Source organism: Sinohyriopsis cumingii, chromosome 12, assembly GCF_028554795.1.
Source record: "Sinohyriopsis cumingii isolate HCF-2022 chromosome 12, ASM2855479v2, whole genome shotgun sequence".
Classification (NCBI taxonomy): domain Eukaryota; kingdom Metazoa; phylum Mollusca; class Bivalvia; order Unionida; family Unionidae; genus Sinohyriopsis; species Sinohyriopsis cumingii.
The window spans coordinates 30,475,016-30,489,739 of record NC_142972.1 but is presented as its reverse complement, the minus strand read 5'-3'; the positions used below and the strand labels follow the sequence as shown (position 1 = coordinate 30,489,739).

The following is a 14,724-nucleotide window of genomic DNA, read 5'->3' as shown; positions in this document are numbered from 1 at the left end:
CTTAAAATGTCACTGTTTCAATGTCAATTTGTGTCAGAAGCCAATCTATTCTTTTCATGCAATTGTAGTCCCATATCCCAGCAGTCAACTTTGATCAGTGATTGACAACAACACAGCACCAGAGGAACAGTGTAGCCCTTTGATTTACTGTGGTGGCACAATGGTATACAGTATACATATGATGTAATTCTGCCTCTCTAATCTTTTAACTCATTAACCCCTGGTGCCACGTTTATGTGACAGGAGGTAGTAGCCTACTGCCGAGCTCTGTAGCGTCAAAATCATGTACGATACACAAAAGTGGTTAGTATTATAGAAAGGTAGACAGATGTAGCTCTACAATGATATCAAATAATCTGGATGTTCTAGTTACACTACACAATACAGAGAGAAAAACATAATTTTTTGGACCCAATTTTTTTCCCACCCAAAATTTGCCCAGGGTCGAAATCTGATTTTGTGTCCAGATTTTAGACCCTTGAGCCTCAGATCCAAGGAAGACCAATCTGAACTGCATACAGATAGATGAACCTTTGCAAAAAGTAGGATAAGAGGACATTTGGAATAAAGAGTGGTCTCGATACGAAAATGATGGGTCTGTTAAGCAAAATAAAAGAAAGAAAAAAAAAGAACTCCATCTTTTACCCTTCTGCTCATGCACGAGCTAAATAGCCAATGAAAAATGATGTTTCTAACACAACTAGGTATTAGGTTAATGGGAAATCACTTGGAAGGATGTATTCACAAATAGCCCACAAAATGAGTTTCCTACTCGCATTTCAGGTGAAAACGACAAAAACTTCAAGGGGTTAATGAGTTAAAGAAGACAACTTACAGTTAAGGCTAGAGTTCTCCTGGTTAACAAATTACTGAAACATAGTGCTGGATAGGAGATGCAGGTTAGCAAGTGAGGGAGCTTAGTGGTCAGTTTAATGATGTGTAGTTGCTGTCAAAACAATGCATGAAACCATCAATGTGATAAGCCAGCACTCCTTCTGGTTGTTTAGTTTGTGACTAATTACTGGTATTGGTGTGCAAAGCAAAAAAACATAAAACACCCTATTTCTGCTTCATGTTAAAAACAAATTAACAACCATGTTTGTTTGCTGAGGGACTGGCTTGGTTATGGATGTCTGCAAGTTGTGATTTTTTATAAGTCATGCTGAAGCTAAAGTTGTTGTTGTTGTTCTAGGGTTTAACACCATTTTTCAGCACAAGATAGGCTTTACATGGCGGCCAGTATAACTGGTGGAGGAAGAACCCTGGAAAACACAGGGAAGAACCACCGGCCCAAGAGAAGCTACTGGCAATGAAGTTAAAGACTGTGACTCTAACATTTTATGTGGTGCATGTAAAAACCTTAATTATTTACAAGTGAACTCTTTGCCAGTGACAAGCAATGCAAATTCCAAGTACCAGGTCAAATTTCATCATCGCTGTAGTTTTGTCAGTGGATTAAATACACAACAAATGTTATAACTGTAATTATTGAGAAAATAGATCATCTTTTTGATTCCATGCAGGTACGGCTCAATGTGAGGGCATTTCAGTTTGCTAGGCCCTCTGGTAAGCCAATAACAGGCTATTGGCTATTTCACCACACTCCAACATAAATGTAAAAATATCTAAAATGGGGAGGGAAAGGTGAGAGGAATCTCAGACTAAAGATTAGACTACTTTTGTGGTGTTGATTTGTGACATCTTGTATGAACATAGTTCCTACAAAGGTCAGATATGCATTCATTTAAAGGCAATTTTCTTTTTCAACAGCACTGATTACATCATTTTTGCTACTTTATACAAATGATAAACCATGTATGAATACATGTATGTACCTAAACATTCTGCCTTGTACTGACTTTTTCTGTTCATTTGCATTACTTCCATAATTTCCCCTCATACTCTGCAATTTTTCGTAATCTTTTGTTTTTTCATATTTCTTTAAGTAATTTTGTCTACCAAGGATATCAGAGACTACAAGGCAAAAATATGCAGAATGCCGAGGGCAGCAAATGCATACAAAATTAGCGCTATGGATTGTGTGACCTTTTGGTCTCTGCTCATGTCCTCAAAAGATGGCTTTAGTACTTGGATACAGTGAAACCCGTTTATAAATGCCACTCTGTGATAAACACTGTCCTTGGTGTACAGGCATCTATAATACTCTTTTATTATAGTGAAAGACATGTGAAATTAGTATTTTTTTAATCAATGCTGTGCACTCACTGTGCCCATGCATAATTTTAACTATTTTGGTTTGATGGAAGAGAGGTTAATTTACAACTTTATTCTTTACTTGTTTGCTGTATGGTGTAGTCCAGTACAAAATCACCAAAAAAAGGTAATAAAGTAGCTCTGGAACCCAATTTTTATAAAGTGGAATATACATGCAAATTTCAGACTGGCCTTTAGACATGTTTTTCAGGGTGAATGCCTCATGGCAGTCTGGAAAAAATAAATATTGCAAGATATCTGACAAGATTCCTGCAGGTATTTCAATACTTTAAATGCTAGAATAAAACAGGTAAGTCGTCATCTCAAATTCTCTCTCATCATGGATCCTTGTCTCATACAACAAACCATTGATCATTATGCAATGGGTTATTCCTGTAAATGCATTAATTAGCAGAGCTTCCAATGGAACACATGACTGTTACAAGGTCTGTTTGGGACCTTAGAGGGTGAAGCTCTACGGTGTAGAAAAGATTTTAATTCATTTTTGTTCATACATCAGCAATATTTCATGTCATCAATTTGACAAACATTTTCAAAAACAAGTAATTTTGTTATTATTATTATTCTCAATCTGATTAAAATCAGAACTTCAATGTCCTAAATGAAGATCTGACAGGGACTGCATAGGGGTTATGTGTGGTGACCTTTGAATTAGCCAATGGAAATACAGCATTCAGAAATTTTAAAGTGAATCAAATCATTTAACACATATTGATGTTCTTCAGCCATTCTGTACAGTCTCCCAAACTTTATCTGACTGGTTAATAAAATCAGCAATTATGATAACACAGGTCACCAGAACATGACTCGAAGCGGTCGCTGTCAGATCTTTATGTAGGACAGAGCAGATCTGATTTTAATCAGACTGTTATTGTTAATATTTTACAAAGCAGAAAGACCTATCAATAAATTCCTGTAGAATGCAAGTAATAACTAAATTCTGATGACTTGGTAACAAATTAGTTCTTAACAAAAATATATCATGGTCACAGACATGTACTGTACCTCATGTTACAGTTTCATCATACTTACTGTTTATGTTCATACTCAAAATCATTTTCTCTGCACTCACGTGATCCTTAGAGTCGGTCTCTCTCTAATGATGACCTCTACACACTTTGTGTACCCTCATCAAACCAAATATTTTTCATTTAATATGTGATTAAAACAATAAGGTAAATCAATTAACAGCTTCTTGTGTGTATGTGTGTACTTGCATGTATTGGATAGCGTTAATGCTATTACAAAAGCATGCATCACTGCAACAGTTGTAACGACTGTTGGAACAATTTCTGGATCTAGTTGGATAAAACACATAAAAATACAGTTATTTTTTCTTCCAATTTTGTAAAAGGTTGTTAATTTTCAAAAACAAGATTCCAACTTTGAGAAATTGTTTTACACAAACCCCCATAATGATTTGACCTTCCTCCTAGGAGAAGGAAGAACAAGATTTACCAAATGGTCACCATGGCAACCATAATGGTAGTCAGATCAGCACCAGTGTAATTGAGAATCATCTAGATATCATAAGTCTTCTTGTGTAACCCCCAAGCTGTTATGACTTACTATATCTGTTGCATTGCAATAACAAGATTTTCAAGATAGCTGATATGGTAGCCATACTGGATGTCTGATCAGAACCATTTTTTTTATTCCTATTTTTATTTAGGACCAACTAGATATCACAAAAAGTATTTTTGTGAAACTCCATGGTTATTGATGGTGGAGTAGCAATAACATGGTTTTCAAGATGGCTGTCTTAGTGACCATTTGCAGGTTTGATTGTCACCATTTTCGCTTATTAACAACCAGACATCACAAAAAGCATTATGATGAAAACCAAAGGTCAATATTATTACTTTCTGTTCAGTATGAGTAGCAATAATGTTTGCCATGGTGGCCACACAAAAGATTATACAGGCACCATTTTTACCTAGGACCAACAAGAAGTATTAACAAGTGTTTCTGCCCAAAATGTGATGCTGAAGTGACTACTGACCATTGTTACAACTCTGTGGTCTTAAACTAAGTAGCAGAATAGTTTATTTCCCCAGAATACAAAATGAAAATTTAAAAAGAAATTATAGTATTGTGAATTAAATCCCAAACAGTCCTAAACATTCTATCACAAGTCCAAATTTATTAAGTTCCAACTGAATCCAATGGTGTTCTAAATTCCAACACTGAATGTAATGATGTGCATGTATAGACTTAAATGTGCTAATCTTCCAATGGCCTGGAATGTGGTGATGTGCTAAGTGTGTTTTGATGCAACATAAAAATATAATCTGAAATGTGTTATGTATATTTAATTTGCATTGTTAGTTAGATTTTTTTTTTAAAGTTTCTTTTAAATTTCATTATATGCCATTAATAATGTATCATTGTATGTTGGACTTAACCTTGTCCAAAATCAAATTCATTTTCTGCTTCACCTGAATCATTGATTTTTAAAAATTCTGTAAACAGATAATACATGATTAAATATGTTCTCTACGTTTATTGGTTAGTTATCAGGATTATTATCTTTGTCTAAGTCAGGGTCATTGTGTTTATCACATATTATAATCTAATTACATGTATAACTGAGATTTTGTATCTACTAAACATTAAGAAGCTTCGAGAAGGTTATTTTCCATTAGGTAAAAGTTTAATTTAGAAAATGCTAATAGTCACCTGAGGTCAAGTTGAGGACTTTACAATCTTCTTTTTCTAGAAATTATCCATTCATGCTCTAAGATCTTAGCAGAATAAATTGTATTATTGTTGTATCCAGTAATTCATTTATTTTAAATATTTTAATTCAAGTGATTCATCTATGTGAATACAAAGTACTCTTCAAAAATAAAATTCATTGAAACATAGACTTGAATTTATACTGACATTTTAAATAAGGAAATATTCTTGCATTGTATTATTGTGATACAACAAGAGAATATTGGAACATCATCACTGCACAGGCCACCACAGGCACATCAACACTTTCAGCATTGGATTTCCATTAGAGTTTATTCAGAACATTACTCATGAGGAGCTGTGTCTGTAATTCTAGGATTGATTGGGATTTCATTTGCAAAACTATGGGTTTTTTTTATATTTACACGCTGTATTCTAGGGAAATAAATAACCTGTTGAAGTTTACAAAGCTTGTTGCTTCTCACTCTTTTCTATCCCTTATTTTATGACCACAGAGTCATAAAAAATATCACTGACTGAATTCACTATAATTCCAAATTAATCATTCAGCAGGGCTTCCAATAATGCACAAATGTGCATCCCTTACACAATAAAATTAAAAATGTTGCATTAAAACCCCAGCCTAAGAGTCCCGAAGGACACAATAAAAACTGCTGACCAAGTCAATTTCCACACTGCAGAAAAAGTCAAGATTTCTCAAAAACAGGTCCCAAGGATTTTCTACTCCACCTGTTGAGGTCATATTCGTTAATTATGCATTGTGTTCATTTCTGAGTGTAGTACATGTGATCTTGAAAGGACAACATACAAAGAATTCAAATTAAATTAGATGATAAACCGTATGATAATAAATATTACTACCATTTGTTGCTTTCACATTGAGATTTGGATAAAATGCCATTTGTAAATATGGATAAGTATTTTTGGGTTTAAAAGCATACATGACCGCCATTATGTTTTTGTCCTAATCATTAGCTTTTTTTCAACAAATTACATTTTATGTTCTCCAGTATTTTGATAATGCTGTTTTGGTAAATTAAAAAAATAATAAATAAACATCAATAAAAAGTTGTGTTTATCATGTTTAGTATCATCTCTTCAATTTCTCTCGTATAAATTTGAGAATCTGCTTTAAAAACATCACTACTGCATAAGAATTTCCCTTGTTTTCTATTTATAGCAACTATATGACCCATTTTATTTACAAGAAAACAGAAGGGTTTCATCAATTTGAACTTTGCCTCACAGATTCATTATATTCATAATAAAATTAGGTTCTGGACCAGACTATGGTTTTATAGAAAATGGAGCCAGATTATAAGCAAGATGCTCTACGGTGTGACTTGTGGATGTTATACAACAAATGTTAGAGCAGATGGATCTTGCAAACTTCAAACATGTCAAATCAGAAGAAAAAAACAAATCAACACCATTTTACAAACTTTAAATAAGAATATGAGAGTATTGTAATACAGCACTCAGGATTGAGCACATGAATGCTCACTGCAAAATTTAAAATTAATTTGTGATGATCCAGTTCTGTAATTAAGACGCCTCGCCCGATATTTTTGTTTTGAAGGGAAAGATGTATTAATGTCTAAAAAACGGCTTTGTGTAACGTTACCCAAGTTGACTGATGGGATATCAATTTTAATACATGAATATTGAAAGAATTACAAATAAGTAAAACTGATATGGTTTCGCATCTCTTTATTCCTGGCATTATAACGGACATTTATCCACTTCTTGTATGCCCAACATGTTTTTGAGAGGGGATTGCAACTTGAGCTGGTGGAACTCATATTTTCACCAAAATTCTTGTGAGAGCTCTCTCTCTCTCTCACACACACACACACACACACTCCCCTTACTGCAGAAACTATAAAGTGGGACCATTTAACATCTTGAAAGGATCCTATAAAATTCACATGTGGGGGTCCTTGGGACTCCATAAAATATAAATTTAATGAAAGCCCTGTTTAGACCGAAAATATTATTGAGCGCTTTGTAATTCCACTGAATAATAATCTGAATAAATAAATCAACCCAAATTAAAAACTGAATGTAACAGTAAGACTGATTCCACATCAGATGTTAAGGCAGGACTGAGTAATTTTTCAAGTAAACGACATTGACATAAAAAGATAAAACAATAACAGAGGATGTAGGTCAGTCTCTTCTCTAAAACATTCAAAGTTATTAACAAGTTCAAGAATTTCCAAGTGAAAAACTAAAAGCCTACATTCATAATCATTTAAATATTTAATCTATAATCATAGAGAAGTCTTTGCAATGTATTATGTTGTTTACAAAATAAATGTCACTGGTCAGATTGACTATGAACTTGATTTTGGACTAAGGTCAATTAAAAAAAAAGAGAAATGTAATAACATATAAAAATTCGTAAAAAGCCACCAACCAGTACAATCTGAATATATATAACACCATCCACTCAGGAGGACGTGTAATCAAATCTTTAAAATAGCCACTCTAGCGGACAAACTGGCTGCCCCAGCATCACCATTTTCACTTAAAACCAAGTATACCATTGGACAAATTGAGTGTAAAGTTTCACTGCAATCCTTCAGGCAATTTAGGAGGTATAGCAATGACAAAACTAGTGTTAATGGCAACAGGATACCAATTTGATCTTTGTCCCACAATTGTCTCAACATATTGAAAATATCCAACTTTGATCATCATATAAAAAACAATCCTACACTACATGTATATTGAATATTAAATTTAAGATCAGTTTATCTATCATGTAATCCATTATTGGAGACATAACAGGATCGCATTTTGTGCTTTTCAAAGATTTTGAAACACATGTGAATGCTCACCGAATTGATAATCATTAACTTTGCATATTTAAACTGATATGATTTTTCATTTCTATTGGACCTTTTAAAAATTGCTCTTTATCTTATTACTCTATGTGATAATATTAATGAAAGATGGGCCAGTTTTCCATTTACTGCTTTTCTTACAAAAAAAATAAAATGTTCTTAAAAACCCCGAGGCAACACTTGAACTCAATCACCAATTTATAACTATTTATGCAATTTTCCTGTCTTTACAGAGAAAAATTTCCATTCACAAATGGTTGTTTACATACACTGTACATGCAACTTTGGCAAGAAAGTTGGCACACTTCCTCTTTTATTCGCAAGTCAGCAAAAAGCATGTGCTTTTGTATGGCATCAGGCTATTGTAAATAGATATCAAAGATGTCATAAAATATACAATGCTTAATAAAGACTACTTTTCCAGCTGCTGCCAATATATTACATAGGAATACAAAAGCAACATTCTGGCATCACACTGATTTACAAAATTCAGAAAAAAAAGTTGGAAATTCTACATCTGCTATTTTTGTATGACCTTTATTATGGAATGTACGTATGGCTAAATAGGCATAATATGTATCTGATTTTGGAACAGAACACTTATAACACAAATGTTACATCCAAACATGGTGAAAAACAACTTGATCACTTGTCATTTATTTTCTTCTGAGGATCTCTGCATAGTTTCAAATGTGAATAGCAATATATTTTCAATAAAATGAATCCAATTATGACTGTCTTAATGAAAAGCTGAGCATCAAGATGACAGTAAACTGAATGCCAGTTTAAACGGTCTTACAGCCTGGCATTATGACACCAAACTGAATGCCAATTACAGCTGACTTAAAGAACAGCTGGGCATTATGATGACAGTAAACTGAATGCCAGTTAAAATGGTCTTACAGCCTGGCATTATGACAGTAAACTGAATGCCAATTACAGCTGACTTAAAGAACAGCTGGGCATTATGATGACAATTATTCATCTTATGCTCAATGCTGTCACAATAAAACTTGGGAATATTTTAGTAATAACCGCTCTGGTAGCTAAGTGGTTAATGCATCCACCTCAGATTTGGGAGGTTGTGGGTATGAACCCTGGCTAAGCCATACCAATGTTACTAGAAGCTGCCTCACTTGGCACTCTGTATTAAGAGGTTAGTGTTAGGACTGGTTGACCTGGTGTCAGGATAATATGACTGGGTGGAACATAATGCTAAATGTTTGCGACATGATGCCCCATTGCTAGGAATCATCATAAACTGCAACACTACAAACATTGCAGCAATATGACTAAAACTGTTAAAAATTAAAGAAACACAAACACAGCAATAACCAAATAAATACACATCAATATGACATAAACACATGCTTTAAGTTTGTGGACTTGTTTGAGAAATACTGGCATTTATTACAGACATGTTTATTTTATGGTACTCAATTCAGTACCATGTACAACACTCTTCTCTTGCATAAATGCCCACAATTTCATTCAGCATTCCAATGTGTATTTCATGATACTCTGTCAAAGCCTGTCAATTCCACCTTAAGTCACTGATACCATCAGTCTCACATTTTCTCACACAAACATGATAAAGACTGCTATCTTGAAGCAGGTTTTGAGCAAATGAATCAATATTTATATTTATCAGTTACATTTTAGTCATAATATTTCTAAGTATATGATCTGCTGAATATTTTTCATTTCTAACCCAGCCATAGGAAATGAGTGGGCTCTTCCTTAATCCTTCTTTAATCCTTATCCTGGCCAACAAAACTGACTGACCAAGTTTATGGTCAAATAAAATGTAACAAATGCCAAATACAAGGTTCTCAATAGATGTGTGCCCTCAGGTTTGACACATAGAATTCAAATGTGACCCATGAGTGACACATGAAAATTCCAACCTGTGCATACCGAATTGGGTCTGAGCACAAGTATCAATGACCCATGCTTTGCCTCTGGCAAAACTCCCTACCAAGCATGCCCTGTCCATAAGAAATTTACTATATTAAGTGATCAACATTCACTTACACTTTATTGGCCAATAATGTTGCACCAATGTAAAATCTATATGAGCTGGGCACAACTAACAGGTCAATGATGTCATGCTTGGGTGTGTATAATTTGATCAAGATTTGATTGCTTTCGTATCATCATTGACATTTATGATAGAAGTAGAGGGAATCAATTATGACTTTATTGGAATTACTTTTGATCAACTATCAGAATATGTTTGATTACCAATCAAATTATAATTAATCAAGTGTTTCCCTTTATCCTCTTTTGTGCATCAGTGACCCCCAAATTTTTAATCTGACCCAGTCTTGATTCCAAAATTTTGTTTTATACTCCCAGTTTTGACACCAAGGGGACTTTTTACTCTCAATCTTGCACCCCTTGGGGATAAATTGTCAATCAGACAAAACACCAATATTGTGACTCATAAAGTCAATAGTCCGAGGTAAGATGATAAATGTGTTTTATAGGCAAAAAATCAGTCAGCAAAACATTAAAAAGCTTGTTTTTAATTAATCTATCATTCAAAAAATTTGGTATTACTCACGACTGTACAATGAGATAGAATAGATTTTTGTTGCATTGCATGAATTTGTGAACTGTTGAATCACAATGGTTTAAATAAGTATATTTTCTTTTTTGCCTAAGTCTCAGAAATGACCTGCCAGTGATGATCATACTGATTCTCAGACACTGAAGAAAGAGGAAGTTAATAACAATTCTAAAGAGAAACAAAAAAAAATCTCCTAAAGTTGTAACAAAATTTAAGGAAGAGTGGAAAAGTGATTTTTCATGGGTTAAAGATGTTCTGAAAGATGGAAATACATTGAAAGGTGACTTGGTTTGAGGATGCTGGAAAATTAAAACTGCTTGCCACAAAAGGCCTTTCAAGTCATAAACATGCACACATTCATACATAATTAGAAAGAGGAACACTTGTACAAAAATTAGTATGGACCATGTTAGTCATACTACATGTATCTGAATGTCGGTTTCTTGCAAAATACTGTACTGTACTGTTCCTCTTTATTCAACATCAGACATAACATGTTAAATATAAATAATAAACAATCCCAGCTATGAGCTAATGACTGTCATAAACTAATAACTATTGAAATTTCAGTCTAAATGAGATTTACATTTTGACTCTTGAGATTATGGGGTAAAGGGTAAAAAAAACTTTAATTTTGAAATCTATTGAGAAATTTTAACCTTCAAAAGTATAACTGTCAATAATGTTTACTGCATGTCACTGATATTTTTGGTGAAATAATTCACAAGATTTGTTATAATCATGTTTGGATATAAAAGATACCCACTGCTAATGATTAGTCACACAGACTTTCAAAAAGCACAACTGCTGTCAAAAATCTAATGTTCACAAGCAGTCCTTATCAGCCATTATTTGTGCAAAGACCATTGTAAACTTGCCGTTTAGCAATAATTACATGAATGAATTTAAAATCATTCAACTGTCTAGCATAATAAATCATTACAAAACCACTCTCATTTTCAAGTCAAGCTATCATCATTGTTGATGATGCAAATAATAAGTCTCTTGGCATATCTAGGTAAAAAGTAGAAACTTCACAAAGTTTCCACAAACAAATGCAGTGAATCTGATGCAAAGAAAAATAGCCAGTACAATTCTGCAAAATACCCTGGGTCTTCTATCTATGTGTTACATTTTCCAAAATTAAATCCAAGCCCCTCAAACATATCTGTTTGCACATACTTTTAAATATATTCTTTTATATAACTATAATTACTGATACAAGTTTTTCAATCAGAAACTGAGATAAAAAACCAAAAAGGACATTAGTAAAAGATGCATAATACAATGTCAACCTAACTCCCCTTATTTTGTTCTACCTTTATTTTTTCTTTAATTATGACATTATGTTGTCAAATTTTGTGAAAAATCTCAATTATTGAAAGGGCAATACAATTTCTGTCAACTTGCCCTAAGGGCAAATGGCTTTTATAAAATTTATCTTGCCATACATAATGCAATGTAACTTAAAGCCCCACTGGTGCCGTTTATTAATAAATTTCACCATTCTTCCAATGTAATTACAGTTTGGAAAGAAGGAAATGATTTCTTAAAAAAAAGCTATCTCACATGAACCGTTCTCTGAAATATTCAAGATGTTAGGTTTAACCGACGTTCAAATATTCAGTTTAGAATTAAAAGGTACCACCCTATAATTCAGTCATCAAAGTCGCATGTAATTCCAAACTTTTATCAGGGGCCCAGAGTGGCCAAGTGGTCTAAAGCACTCACCATTCCGGATCACTGCCATCTCACCTCTGTCTGCGGGTCCAAGACTCGGCTAACATGGGTACATGGGAAAGCCTGCCAGTAGCTTCTCGTGGGTCGGTGGTTCTTCCCTGGGTTTTCCAGGGTTCTTCCTCCAACAGTTATACTGGTCGCCATGTATAGCCTATCTTGTGCTGAAAAATGTCGTTAAACCAAAGAACAACAACAACAACCAAACTTTTATCCAGAGTGCTCCAAAAGTTGTGGCGTGATACATTCAATGAATTCTGTTAGTGACTAACCTAATAACAACATCATTTGCATGCTGAATCAAGAGCAAATAAAGTGAGGCATGCTGGCTTTTTTTAAGCAGATCTGACAAGAAGAAACATGCAATAAATAAAAATAATGCTCAGGTGAATATTGGTGACCAGTTGGGACACTAGAATATACAGTAAAGCACAAACTTGGACTCATGACAATCTGACATAGCGTGGTGCTCATGATAATCCAACACAGTGTGGTATGATCTTATGTTTACAATGGTGACATCATCAAATATTGTGTTCCAGCTTTGAAATTAAATCAGTTCACCCATGGATGTCACTGATCAAGCTGGATTGATTTGTACACAAGAGAAATGCCAGGTTTCTGAGTCTGAGGGAGAAATTACATGGCTTATAATACTATCTGGTTTTAATTAAACCCATTGATGTTTAGGACCAATATCTTTCAAAGATTCAGTATTATTCAGATGATTTTTCATATACAACTTTTGTTATGTAACTGCAGCATTGGGACTTCAATCAATTTAAGTGTTGAAATGTAACTTAAATTGTAACTGTGATCAAAATTGTCAAAAATTAATATAATTTGATAAATTACATTCATTTAAAGTAATTCACACCAGGGCTGACATTGGAAAAGTGCTGAATTCTGTCAGTTAACTCCCCTATCCTTCCATCACTGCTATTAATCATCTGTCACTTTGGTATTTACGTCAAAAGCTAAGTTCCCAAGAAATAAAATTCTTAAAGAAATGAGAAAACTTGCTACGATAAAGAAGTTGTTGATTAAAGTATTTTCAAACTATACCGTTTGTCTGTACTGTCAGTACCCCCTCCAGATAATAAAAATAACAATATACTGTATTGAGTATATACATATTCCATTACACCACCACCCACAAAAAAAACTATAACAACAAAAACACGTCGCAAAGAGTAAAATATCGATCGACCGATCGTATATATTATTTTAGTATTTTAAATCTTATCAAAATAGTTTTAAAAAATGTAAAAACTGCAGGTTCAAAACACAGGAACATGAAATTGAACAAGATCACTTCCTATGTTATAGTATCTGGAAATTTTCGTTGCTCGTTGGACTAAATTACTCATTTCAATTTATATCAGTCACTTGTATTCGCTGGAAGAAAACTATATAATATTCATGATACTCTTGTGAAAATATAATTTTAACAATTACCTCAGAATAAACGCTGCTCGAAAACTTCCGTATTTTGCTCGTACAGCTTCCAACTTCCGCCTCTACAACGATCACGTGATTAACTAAAACAACAATGTGAATAGCCGACAAGGCAACAATGCGGACCGTTTGAGTCTTGGGTCTTGTTATCCGAACATAACAACAAATATCACTTTGACATGTTAATTTTATATTCTCTGCTGAGAATATAATTTTGTCTTCTCTACTGAATATATACTTTTACCGCAACATTTTCTTATCTAACATAAACTGGATGTACACCTTCAAAGGTCCTAGTTTTAAGGTTTATAATCGAACACACATATTTCATGTACGCCATCTGAGTCACTTTTAGCAGCTATAGGTGTCATTTTGGAAAATTTGTTTATGGACAGGTACAGATCGTTTCGGCCAAAAACCATTTCGTCCTTGCATGATGAGGTCGTGATGTCGCGGCCCCAGGCACAATTGGGGGGTGGAGGGGGCAGGGATCCATATGACCTGGGCCATAACTCCTAAGGGAACTCTAAAAACGTCTATTGAATAAACAATTCTGACAATAAAAAATATAAATATACTTCGCTGCGTACTTAGTTGTCTTTAAATCTTTATATAGTAAAGTATATGGGCCTGTTTTGGCATTTGATTAATTTTAATTTTCAATATAAATAGGGCTAAAGTCCCTCATGATCTCGAAGTGGCCCATGCCTCTAAAAATTTCTGAAGGGGCCTGTTACGCACACTATGCCAAACGGAACGGTTAGGCCCACATACGTGGGATATTTCTGCCCACTATACTTTAAAATAGACCAGGGGTAAACGTTTCGCGTGAGGGGCCAAAGTGCACACCTCATTTCCAAACGCCTTTTTTCTGTGGATATGTATATAGGAAAAAAAAACCCACCTTGCTCATAAGGGAGAGGTCATATTTATATACAGATCTTTTTGTCTACTCTCCATAATTGAAAAAGTATGCTCCTTTTTTGCACAAACGAAATTCAGTGTTATGTTTCATCATACGTTAGCAGTATATGTTTATTCGGTGTTTTCATAAGCGATATTGTGTGTCCTGCATTAACGTACTTTAATTTATTTCTTTGGAGTTATTTTGCGATCGAGTTTTATCTGTGTTTATGCGACATTGTTAACTTTCTATAGTCAGTATACATTCCT

The 14,724-nt window shown here is 34.0% G+C and overlaps 1 protein-coding gene across 1 annotated transcript in view; it reads right to left on the bottom strand.

The window, feature by feature from the left end:
• Positions 1-13,636, bottom strand: part of LOC149786183 (uncharacterized) — an 89,053-nt gene extending 75,417 nt beyond the window's left edge. The window contains exon 1 of the mRNA XM_089976539.1: positions 13,552-13,636. The gene's annotated coding sequence lies outside the window, so the exon portion shown is untranslated. The remainder of the gene's footprint in view (positions 1-13,551) is intronic.
• Positions 13,637-14,724: the final 1,088 nt, after the last annotated feature.